Source organism: Enhydra lutris, unplaced genomic scaffold (assembly GCF_002288905.1).
Source record: "Enhydra lutris kenyoni isolate GAN:26980312 unplaced genomic scaffold, ASM228890v2 scaffoldscaffold77, whole genome shotgun sequence".
In the NCBI taxonomy this organism is placed as follows: Eukaryota; Metazoa; Chordata; class Mammalia; order Carnivora; family Mustelidae; genus Enhydra; species Enhydra lutris.
This window is the reverse complement of record NW_019154161.1, coordinates 2232964-2244832: the sequence shown is the minus strand read 5'-3', so window position 1 is coordinate 2244832 and position 11869 is coordinate 2232964.

The following is an 11869-nucleotide window of genomic DNA, read 5'->3' as shown; positions in this document are numbered from 1 at the left end:
TTGTGTGATTCCACTTATATGAAACTTCCAGAATAGGTAAATCCATAGAGACAGAAAGCAGATCAGTGGCTGCCAGGGGCAGGGTTGTGGAGAATGGGGAGTAAATGCTTAATAGGGAGGGGGTCTCCTTTTGGGGTGATGTAAATGTCTCAGATCTAGATAGTGGAGATGGTTGCACAACAGCATGGGCTATGTGCCCCATAGAGCAAAGGTGACCCAAAAAACTCAGTATAAAAATAATGACAAGGCCAAACACCCAGGCGAGACCCCTGCACTCTTAAGGACACAAAAATAAGTGGAAGTTTGTTGTTAGGGGCCCATGGCACTCAGTCCTCCCAGGGTTATGTGCCACATCTGTGACAGGCTGCTTGTGAAGAGTGTGGGCCAGGGCCTGGCTCCCATATGTGGCCCAAGATGGGTCAGGCCTGCCCAGGGAGCCGGGCGCCCTTCATGTTTCTGTGAGATGCCCCCCCCCCCATTGTGCCAATGAACTCTCCCATGGTTTTGTCAGAAGAAACCATTAATATTCTCCTGGTCCTGAGACTTGCTACACAGTGGAGACTAAAATCTGCATGTTGTGGGGAGGCTGGGTGGCTCAGTCGGGTAAGCATTTGACTCTTGATTTCAGGTTAGGTTAGGATCTCAGGGCTGTGGGATCAAGCCCAGCGTCTGGCCCTGTGCTGCGTGTGGAACCCACTTGGAATTCTCTTTCTCCCTTTCTTCCCTCGGCCCCTCCCATGTTCTCCCTCTCTCTCAAAATAAAAAATTAAATTAAATTAAATTAAAATTTACATGCCCTGAACTCTAGGATGAAATGGACTTATTTCTGGGTTTCAGTTTTAGTCTCCTTTTCTACCTACTAGCAGTGGGACCACTAGTGAGTCACTTGGCTCTTCTGGGCCTTAGTTTCTGCATCTGTGGAGTGGGTGATCCTACAGCCCTTCCCCAAAGGGTTGATGTGCAGTCTTTACACTTCACTGAAGCTGGGCGTTATATTCATAAGACACTGGACTTGGGCTGGACTCTCAAAGTGTGAGCCAGGATGTAAGAGTTCTGACTCAAGCAAACCCTTTGTTGGGGTCCATTTGAGGCAAGTGGTTCAAGTGGCCTTTTATTGGCACTAGCTGTCTTCCTATGCTGTGTGCCCCACAGTGGCTGGGGCTTCTGTCTCATTCTCCTCTGTGTCTCCTGTGCCCAGAACCCCCAGTACACCCCAGGGCCCAACACCCACTGGTCACTGACTGCTCTGTCTTCTTGAGCCCTGGGTGTGGGATGTACCCTGCTCACTGCTCCTCTGACTGGGCTGGGTAAACCCAACATTTGAGGGCCTTTCAGGCAAGACACACCTGAGTTCTGGACATCCACACAGCCCACCAAGCTGCCCCTTCCTCCTCAGAGGTCTCCTTTTATGGAAGGGTAGAGCCCTGAGCCCACAGAGTTGAGGGAAGGAAAGTAGGAAGACCAGCCTGGCCTGCAGTCCCAGGAATGCTCGGTGCCAGATCCCCTTCCTCCATTCCATGCATGCTGGTCTCCGCTGGGCTCCAGCGTTCTCAAGGCTGTTGGCAGCTTCCAGGCTCTGCCTGGTGTCGGTGAGTCCCTGGCCATGAGCCACCTTGGGTCTGAAGGGGTAGGTGCAGGAGTGTACCACGGGACTGGGAGTCAGCCAATCTGCTCTCTGCCTACTTCCTGCCTGTGCGACTTTAGGTAGTATCACCTCTCCATGCCTCAGTTTTCTGCATCTATATAATGGGTATGATATATGTGCTGCTGAAGTGAGCACTAAACAGGTATGAAAGCACACAGGGTAACATGAGGATATCACCAAGCACACAGGTTGTAAGCGCTCCTTAAACGTGTAGTTTCCACATAGTTTCACAACATCCCTCTAAGGTAAGTTTTGCTCAGACTGTTTTGAGACAGAAATGAGACCTCAAAGAGATTGGGTGACTTGTCCAAGGTCTGCCAGGAAACAGCAAACCCATCCACGCCCAGCCTTGAAATTCCATGATCTTACCTGCTTTATTTGTATTTTCTTTCTTTTTTAGAGAAGAGTGTGAGTGGCAGGGGTGGGGGAGAGGAAAAGAGAGAGAGAGAGAGAGAGAGAGAGAGAGAGAGGGAGAATCTCAAGCAAATTCCACATTCAGTGCTGAGCTGGATGGATGCAGGGCTTGATCTCATGGCCTTGAGATCATGACCTGAGCTGAAATCAAGACCCAGACCCTTAATTGAGCCACCACTACTTCTTCAGGGACAGTCAAGTATAACAAAGAAGGAATTTAAACCCAGTGGATTTTTGACAAGGGTGCCACAATTCAAGGGAAAAGAACAATCTCTTCCACAAACACTCCAGGGACAACTGGATAACCACGTGTAAAAGAGCCCTACCTCACACCATACACCCAAATCAACAACAAATCAAAGCAGTGATGATATCTAACATTCACTGAGGACTCACCATGTGCCAGGGGCTTTCCATAAATCAAAGTAGCCCCCAGAGCTGCACTATGAGACAGATATTGGTATCATTCTCACCATATAAATGAGGAAACCTAGGGACAATGAGGTTAAGGAAACCTGACCCTGTTGGTCAGTATGGAAGTTCTAGAGCCAGAATTTGAACCAGGATTTTGAACTTCCACACCTGGACTCCTAACCACTATGTGAAAGGGGAAGACTCCCATCTCTCCTAAACATCTGGTGACCCTGGGCAGGTGCCATCACCCCTGCAAGTCTGCGTTTCCTCATATACAACACGGCAAGAACAATGTTGGGACTCCACCAGGAGGCTGTGAGGGGTAAATGCTGGTGAAATGTTTAGAGCTGTGGTTGGCTCCCAGGACGTATACATATTAGCTGTTTTGGTGTAATTAATCATTTTTAGTAATTATTAGCATTAAAACTAAGCGTTAAAACTAAAACTACCCTTGGCTCATAATAAGCACTCAACCGATTTTATTATTATAAATTTTAGTGATTTTGTAAGGTTAGCATTTCTAAATTTGGAACCCTACTCTTAACCTCGACCATAGCACATCACCTGGCGATTAATAAGTGACTGAGAAATGTATTACTTGTAAAACAATAATAGTGGTAGATTTTATTACTAAGCATTTACTAATCACCTTCCTTAGAAAGTGAGTTAGAAACTGAAATAGAGCTAGTTCCACACCATTCAACTCAGCCAGTGAATTCCTAAACCAAGAGCAGGAGAGGATCGGTTAACAACCCTGGTCGAACCCCCACGCCCTCTGACCCTGTTTTTCCACTGGACTCAAGAAGGAGCCCGGGCATGAGGATTCTCAGAACAAACGCCAGCATCTTCTGCCCAGCCTGCTTCTTTGGCTGAGGTCTCCCCTCTTTCTCCCGGGCACAGGCACGCCCCCGTGCTTACCCCAGCCAATCCTCGCGTTAGCCCCGCCCACAGCCCCGCCCCGCCCCACCCCGCTTGAGGCCGCGTGCCAGCCACGACTCTGGGGCTCCACTGGAAGGAGCCGGTTTCTCGCGCGTCTTCGTCCGGGTTAAGTGGCCTAAGTCCTCCAGATCCCTCCGAACCACTTTTCTGGCCAAAGACGGGAGGATGCGACGAGTGTCATTAACACTCGGGGCCCCAAGTACCTGGCAGTTGTGTCCTGGACCTCGAGTGGGCCTCCCACGCGGAGCTCGCTCGGCACAGGGCGTCCCCACCCTGACGGCGACGGTGCGTGCGGCGCAGCCCCAGAGCTGTGCATGCGTCTGCGCCTGCACGGACCCCCCGACGGACTACGCTTCCCAGATCCCTGCGGCATTCGGGCTCCTCTGGGCTACCATCCTTCGTCGGTCAAGGAGGAAGAAAACCCGGAGTCCCCCCGCGGCCTCTGTCTCCATGGCAACAGCCTAAGCGCTGGCGCTAGGAGAAGGCCCCTCATTACAGGCGCTTTTAAGTAGCAGGGATGCTCAACAAAGCAGCGTGCTCTGCGCATAAGACTTAATGGGAAACATATGTTCGAGCACGAAGAAGGGTAGGAAAGAGTTGATGTGAGGAAGGTTTCCCAGAGGAGGGGATCTTTGAATAAGGTTCTGAGGGATGAATAGGAGGTCACCAGGAAGAGAAGAAAAGGAGAAAAAAAAATGCCATCTTTATCTCTCTGGTCAAAATTTGAAGCTGTATGACATAGTCTTAAGGAGGGTGTGGGGAAACTACCATTCTCCTACCATGCAGGCAGGGAGGGGAATGACTTCAGCCTTGAAGTCAATCAGACAATTGAGGACTATTTTTTGAGAACATACTCTGTTCTACACAGTGCTCCAGGCGCTAGGGATATAGTGATAGACGACCGCACATGGACCCTGCCTTCGGGGGTCAGGGAGCGGGCAGTACATAGGAGACATATAAAGGGAAATTATGATTTGTGCTGTGAAGTAAACAGGCAAGCGGCTGAGACCAATGAAAGGACACCTCTGTGATCAGGAAATATAAATGTTTGGGAACATACACGTGCAATAAAAACCAAATAAATCTCGGACGAATTGTAAAGAGATATTAGTGTTTAGCAGCTAGAGGTTGCCCTACCTGTAGATTTCTTCTTTCTAGAGTTTGTGAGGATCTGAGTTGGGGTTTTCTTTTACTTGCCATTGGAGGCATTCTTAAGTACCAGGATAAACAGGTTAAATGCCTAGTCTTTTTGATCACTTAGTAAGTAAATCGTCTCTCTTGCTTGAATTATTCTGAGTTTTCTGTGACTTGAAATCGAAAACATCCTTCATAACAAAGTCATATTATTCTCCTTTGAAAAATAAGGACACAGGGGCGCCTGGGTATCTCAGTGGGTTAAGCCTCTGCCTTCAGCTCAGGTCATGATCTCAGGGTCCTGGGATCAAGCCCTGTATCAGGCTCTCTGCTTAGCAGGGAGCCTGCTTCCCCCCTTCTCTCGCCACCTGCCTCTCTGCCTACTTGTGATTCCTGTTGATCAAGTGAATAAATAAATAAATAAGAAAAATAAGGAAACTGGATCAGACAGTAAGACAATGGCAAAGGCAAGATTCAAAATTAGCTTCTTTTTATACTAAAAAAATTCAAGAGCATTCTAAATTATTATGTGAATAAAAGGGTGAGGGTGAGTCTTTGAGAAGGAAGTGGATCAAATGTGCTTAGAAAGGTACATATGTGATGGAATATATTAGGAGAAGGCATTTAAAGATACTACCCTGCTGACTTTGAACATGGAGGAAGGGGCTACAAGCCAAAGAATGCAGGTGGCCTCTAGAGATTGAAAATTCATACCATAAGACATTTTTAAAAATGCAGACAGAATAAAAATTTAATTGTTAAAAAGTCATAAAAGTACTAGAATACAATATAGGATAATCTTGGCAGTGAGGAATGCCTTTCTTAGCATGACAATAGGTCCAAGAATGATAAAAGAAAATACAAATAGATTTGAATACTAAAAATTTAAAAATTCTATGTAGCAAAATACATCATAAACAAAATTGCAATAACAAACCTGGAGAAAATATTAGTGATGTATATACCAAAGGGTTAATCTATGTAATACATAAAGACTTGCTCCTATAAATCAATACACAAAGGCAGCCCAATTCAAAGTGGGCAAAATACATAAATAAGCAATCCCAAGAAGACAAAACCCTAACAAACATATAAAAGGTCATTAATCTCACTATTGCTAGGACATCTCTACTTATTGGATTACAAATTTTTTTAAAACTTTTTAAAAGATGTATTTATTTGAGAGAGAGCAGAGGGAGCACACAGAGGGAGAGGGAGCATGGAGAGAGAAAGAGAAGCAGACTCCCCACTGAGCAAGGAACACAATGCAGGGCTCAATCCCAGTACCCTGAGATCGGGACCTGAACCGAAGGCAGACACTTAATCGACTGGGCCACCCAGGTGCCCTTAGAAATATTTTTAAAAGGATAATACTGAGTAATTTTTGAAGGAAGTTGGACAACAGAGAAATAGGCATTCATATACACTTTCAGGAGTCATGTAAATTGGTTCATCCTTTTTTTGGAAGATTATTTAGCAGTAATTATCAAAATTTAAACGTGGACATTTTTGGTCCCACAAGTTTATTTCTAGGAATTTATCTTATGGAGACACCTTGCACAAGTGTCAAATAGTAAATGTCCAATGATGGAAAAGAAAACAATTTCAATGTCCATTAATAGGGATTGGTTAGGGATGCCTGGGTGGCTCAGTCAGTTAAGCCGCTGCCTTCAGCTCAGGTCATGATCCCTGGGTCCTGGGATAAAGTCCCACATCAGGCTCCTTGCTCCACAGGGAGCCTGCTTCTCTCTCCGCCTCTGCCTGCCACTCTGCCTGCTTGTGCGCTCTCTCTCTCTCTCTCTCTGACGAATAAATAAATAAATAAATGAATAAAATCTTTTAAAAAAATAGGGATTGGTTAAATAAACTCAAGAAACCCTAGTATGAAGTATTATTATGAGGATACACATATATGTTTCTATATATTTATATATATGTTTATATATAAACATGTTTGCATTATCATGGGAAAATATCCACATTATACTAAGTGAAAAAAGTCACTTCTAAAATTGTATGTGTGGGGTCGCCTGGCTGGCTGTGGGTGGAGCATGTGACTCTTGATCTAGGGGTTGTGGGTTCAAGCCCCATGTTGGGTATAGAGATTACTTAAAAAAATAAAAATCTTAAATCATATGTGTGCATATACCATACAAATTGTATACTGTATTTATGTGGATATATACATGTGTGTATACACACAACCAGTTTTACGAAAACAAAAAAGGAAAAACAAAAAAGGAAGTTCGTATTTACAGAAAAAAATCTAGAATCTTTGGAATAAAGATTTACAGGGAGTCATTGCTTTCATTTTTGTCTTCTAAACTATTCATCATAAACGAGCATTTTTTCAACCATGAAAGGAGTCATATACTAAAAGAAATAACTGGGAAGACTTTAAACATGGTACTAGTTACCATGGGTGATGTTGGTGAGACATAGTCCTGTCCTCTGCTGGTCAGATTGCCAACAGATACAAAAGTTCTGGGAAGCCATTGGCCCACACGTTTGGGATCACTGAAACATTCTTCTTTTGATCCCATGACTTCCTTGCCAGGATTTCACTTGGAAACTGGTCAGGTGCTCAACCACAGACTTCAGCTCAAGGGACATTTATAAAAGTAAAAAACTGGAAACAACCAAGGTGTCCAAGAGGGGATTGGTGAAGTTACTGGCTGAATTACTATGCAAACTTCCCCCCAAACATCTGGTTGTTAAAGATGATTTACAAGATCCTAGCAAACAGGATCCAACAGCACATTAAAAAGATTACCCACCGGGGCACCTGGGTGGCTCAGTGGGTTAAAGCCTCTGCCTTTGGCTCAGGTCATGATCTCAGGGTCCTGGGATAGAGCCCTGCATCGGGCTCTCTGCTCAGCAGGGAGCCTGCTTCCCTTCCTCTCTCTCTCTGCCTGCCTCTCTGCCTACTTGTGATCTCTGTCTGTCATATGAATAAATAAAATCTTAAAAAAAAAAAAAGATTATCAACCATGACCAGGTGGGATTCATCCCTGGGCTACAAGGATGGTTCAACATTCGCAAATCAATCGGTGTGATAGAGCAAATTAATAAGAGAAGAGAGAAGAACCACATGGTCCTCTCAATTGATGCAGAAAAAGCATTTGACAAAATCCAGCATCGTTCCTGATTAAAACACTTCAAAGTATAGGGATAGAGGGAACATTCCTGAACTTCATAAAATCTATCTATGAAAGACCCACAGCAAATATCATCCTCAATGGGAAAAAGCTTGCAGCCTTCCTGTTGAGATCAGGAACACGACAAGGATGCCCACTCTCACCACTCTTGTTCAACATAGTATTAGAAGTCCTAGCAACAGCAATCAGACAACAAAGAGAAATAAAAGGTATCCAAATTGGCAATGAAGAAGTCAAACTCTCTCTCTTCACAGATGACATGATTCTTTATATGGAAAACCCAAAAGACTCCACCCCCAAACTACTAGAACTCATACAGCAATTCAGCAACGTGGCAGGATACAAAGTCAATGTACAGAAATCAGTGGCTTTCTTATACACTAACAATGAAAATACAGAAAGGGAAATTAGAGAATCGATTCCATTTACTATAGCACCAAGAACCATAAGATACCTGGGAATAAACCTAACCAAAAAGGTAAAGGAACTGTACTCGAGGAACTACAGAACACTCATGAAAGAAATTGAAGAAGACACAAAAAGATGGAAGACCATTCCATGCTCTTGGATCGGAAGAATAAACATCGTTAAAATGTCTGTACTGCCTAGAGCAATCTATACTTTTAATGCCATTCCAATCAAAATTCCACCGGTATTTTTCAAGGAGCTGGAGCAAATAATCCTAAAATTTGTATGGGAATCAGAAGAGACCCCCGAATCGCTAAGGAAATGTTGAAAAACAAAAATAAAACTGGGGGCATCATGTTACCTGATTTCAAGCTTTACTACAAAGCTGTGATCACCAAGACAGCATGGTACTGGCATAAAAACAGACACATAGACCAGTGGAACAGAGTAGAGAGCCCAGATATGGACCCTCAACTCTATGGGCAAATAATCTTCAACAAAACAGGAAAAAATATACAGTGGAAAAAAGACAGTCTCTTCAATAAATGGTGCTGGGAAAACTGGACAGCTATATGTACAAGAATGAAACTCGACCATTCTCTTACACCGTACACAAAGATAAACTCAAAATGGATAAAAGACCTCAACGTGAGACAGGAATCCATCAGAATCCTAGAGGAGAACATAGGCAGTAACCTCTTCGATATCAGCCACAGCAACTTCTTTCAAGATATGTCTCCAAAGGCAAAGGAAACAAAAGTGAAAATGAACTTTTGGGACTTCATCAAGATCAAAAGCTTCTGCACAGCAAAGGAAACAGTTAACAAAACAAAGAGGCAACCCACGGAATGGGAGAAGATATTTGCAAATGACAGTACAGACAAAAGGTTGATATCCAGGATCTATAAAGAACTCCTCAAACTCAACACACACAAAACAGACAATCATATAAAAAATGGGCAGAAGATATGAACAGACACTTCTCCAATGAAGACACACAAATGGCTATCAGACACATGAAAAAATGTTCATCATTAGCCATCAGGGAGATTCAAATTAAAACCACATTGAGATACCACCTTACACCAGTTAGAATGGCCAAAATTAGCAAGACAGGAAACAACATGTGTTGGAGAGGATGTGGAGAAAGGGGAACCCTCTTACACTGTTGGTGGGAATGCAAGTTGGTGCAGCCACTTTGGAAAACAGTGTGGAGATTCCTCAAGAAATTAAAAATAGAGCTTCCCTATGACCCTGCCATTGCACTACTGGGTATTTACCCCAAAGATACAGATGTAGTGAAAAGAAGGGCCATCTGTACCCCAATGTTTATAGCAGCAATGGCCACGGTCGCCAAACTGTGGAAAGAACCAAGATGCCCTTCAACGGACGAATGGATAAGGAAGATGTGGTCCATATACACTATGGAGTATTAGGCCTCCATCAGAAAGGATGAATACCCAATTTTTGTAGCAACATGGACAGGACTGGAAGAGATTATGCTGAGTGAAATAAGTCAAGCAGAGAGAGTCAATTATCATATGGTTTCACTTATTTGTGGAGCATAACAAATAGCATGGAGGACAAGGGGAGATGGAGAGGAGAAGGGTGTTGAGGGAAATTGGAAGGGGAGGTGAACCATGAGAGACTCTCCATTCCCTCAGCCTTCTTCCTCAGCTGCCCCTGTCCTCTCCCTCAGAATTACATTTTCTGCCTCTGTCTCTCTTTTTTCTTTTTTTGGAGGGGGGCAGTCCTAGAACACAGTGCCTGGCACATAATAGGCGCTCAATAAATACTTGTTGTTTGTTGAATGTCTCCTCTCTTCCACTCTGGGAAACCTAGATTTCTGCCATTCTCAGTAACCCTGTATTTCCTTTTGGTGTCCCCTTCTCCCATCTGTCCAGTTGGTATTTCCCTTTGTTTTATAAGATAATTCTCCAAGAAGCTGGGTCTCATCAGATCCCATCTAGAACCAAGTGCTTAAAACCCAGTAGATGCACACCATCCTAAGCCCATGTGGTAGCCCCGGGGAAAGGAAACAAAGCTACCTCATAGCAGTAGAGGTACCTCTAAGGAAGGGGTAGGCTTTTCTATTCTAGAGCAGTTTTGGAGAGGGATATCCAGGCTCTTGAGTCCTAATTTCCAGGAATTTCCCTGCTCCTCTCAGCTTCAGGAGAGGTGTTGACAGTATTATCTCTATCTTTCCATCTTCTTCCAAGCTGTGTCCTGAGCTGTTTCTTTTGCAGGGGTCTGCCCCACCCTGTTAAAGCAGGATCCTTCCCTTTTCCTACAGAACCACCTTCATATGTTGGATTCCTTCCTTTTCCCCTGGTTGGAGAAGGGGGCCAAGAAGGGGAAGAGGGACTAGCCTCCAGAAAGATCCTCCCCATCCCCACCCTTTCTTAGCAAACACCCAGCTCTGCTGTGTATATACAGAAAGGTTTGTACTGCCACCTAAATCTTTTGAATCATTCTTCCAGAGAGGGGACAAGGAGACCCTCCCATCTTTGGCAACATCTCATTTTTTCCTTTTGCTATTCCCTCCCCTGCCCTTGGCTTTATCCTGTCCTACACTTCAAATTTCTATTTTGTGTTGAACTTGCTTTTTTTCATATTGAAAAGATAACATTGCCCCAAGAGCCAAAAATTAATGACAACTGGAAAAAAAAAAAGATTTAATGACATGGTTATATTTAATGATAGGGGCTCGTGATAATAAAGTAAACTAGAAGTATGATAAATTGCATATTCAGTATACCCCAAATTTATTAAAGCATCTATAATATTCTATATTATTTTTTAAACAGCAGAAGTGACCCAAATGTTAACAGCTATTTCTGCATGACACTGGACTTTGGGTGAAATCTTCTGGATTTCTTGGATCTTCTAAATTTTCTATAAGAAGCATGTATTGAGTTTTATAATAATAAATATTACTTTAAGAAGGAAATGTTATATGTGAAATGTGTTCAATCCCCATAGATGTTCAGAGCATAGCTTCTGAGCCTGACTACCTGGGCTTGAATCTCTATACTCCATAAGCTCATAGCCGTGAGGTTTTGGCCACTTCATCTCCCTGTGCTTTGGTGTCCTTACCTGTAAAATGGGACAATACAGTCCTGAACAGGTGGGATTGTTCAAAGAAAGAGAATTCATACATACCAAGGGCTTGGGACAGAACTTGGCACATAGTAAGTTACTAAAAAAATGTTTGTCATCTCATATATTTGACAGAGGAAAAAATTATGGATGTTCAGTGCTGGTAAAAATGTAGATGGCAGTCCTCATGCTCAATTTGTCCCAGGCAGACTGGGTCCAGTCGATTTGGAAAGCAATTTGACAAAATGTTCCAGTATTCAGGAAAATCATTAGAATCGTGCTTCTCCTATTTCCATCCTGGGAATATGACTTAGAGAAATAATCTCCTGAGAAGAACAGAGGAAGCAGGTGTGGAAATACTCATTCCAACATTCATAATTAGGAAAACCGGTGAAGCACCTGTGTCAACGAGGGGCTTAGAACAAAACCCATGTGGGAGAATGGACTTGTAAATTTTACACCCCCCAATGAAATATTATTAGCCCGAATGATGAGGAGTATGAAGTGTATGGGATTACAAAAGACAATGCTCAGGGTGTAACAGGGGCAAATCAGAGAAGCCAAAATTGTTTCTACACTCTGATCACAATGAAATAAAAGAACACTTATTTTAAGATAATACTTGAAAAAGAATAAAAAAAATCAAGACCATAGGACT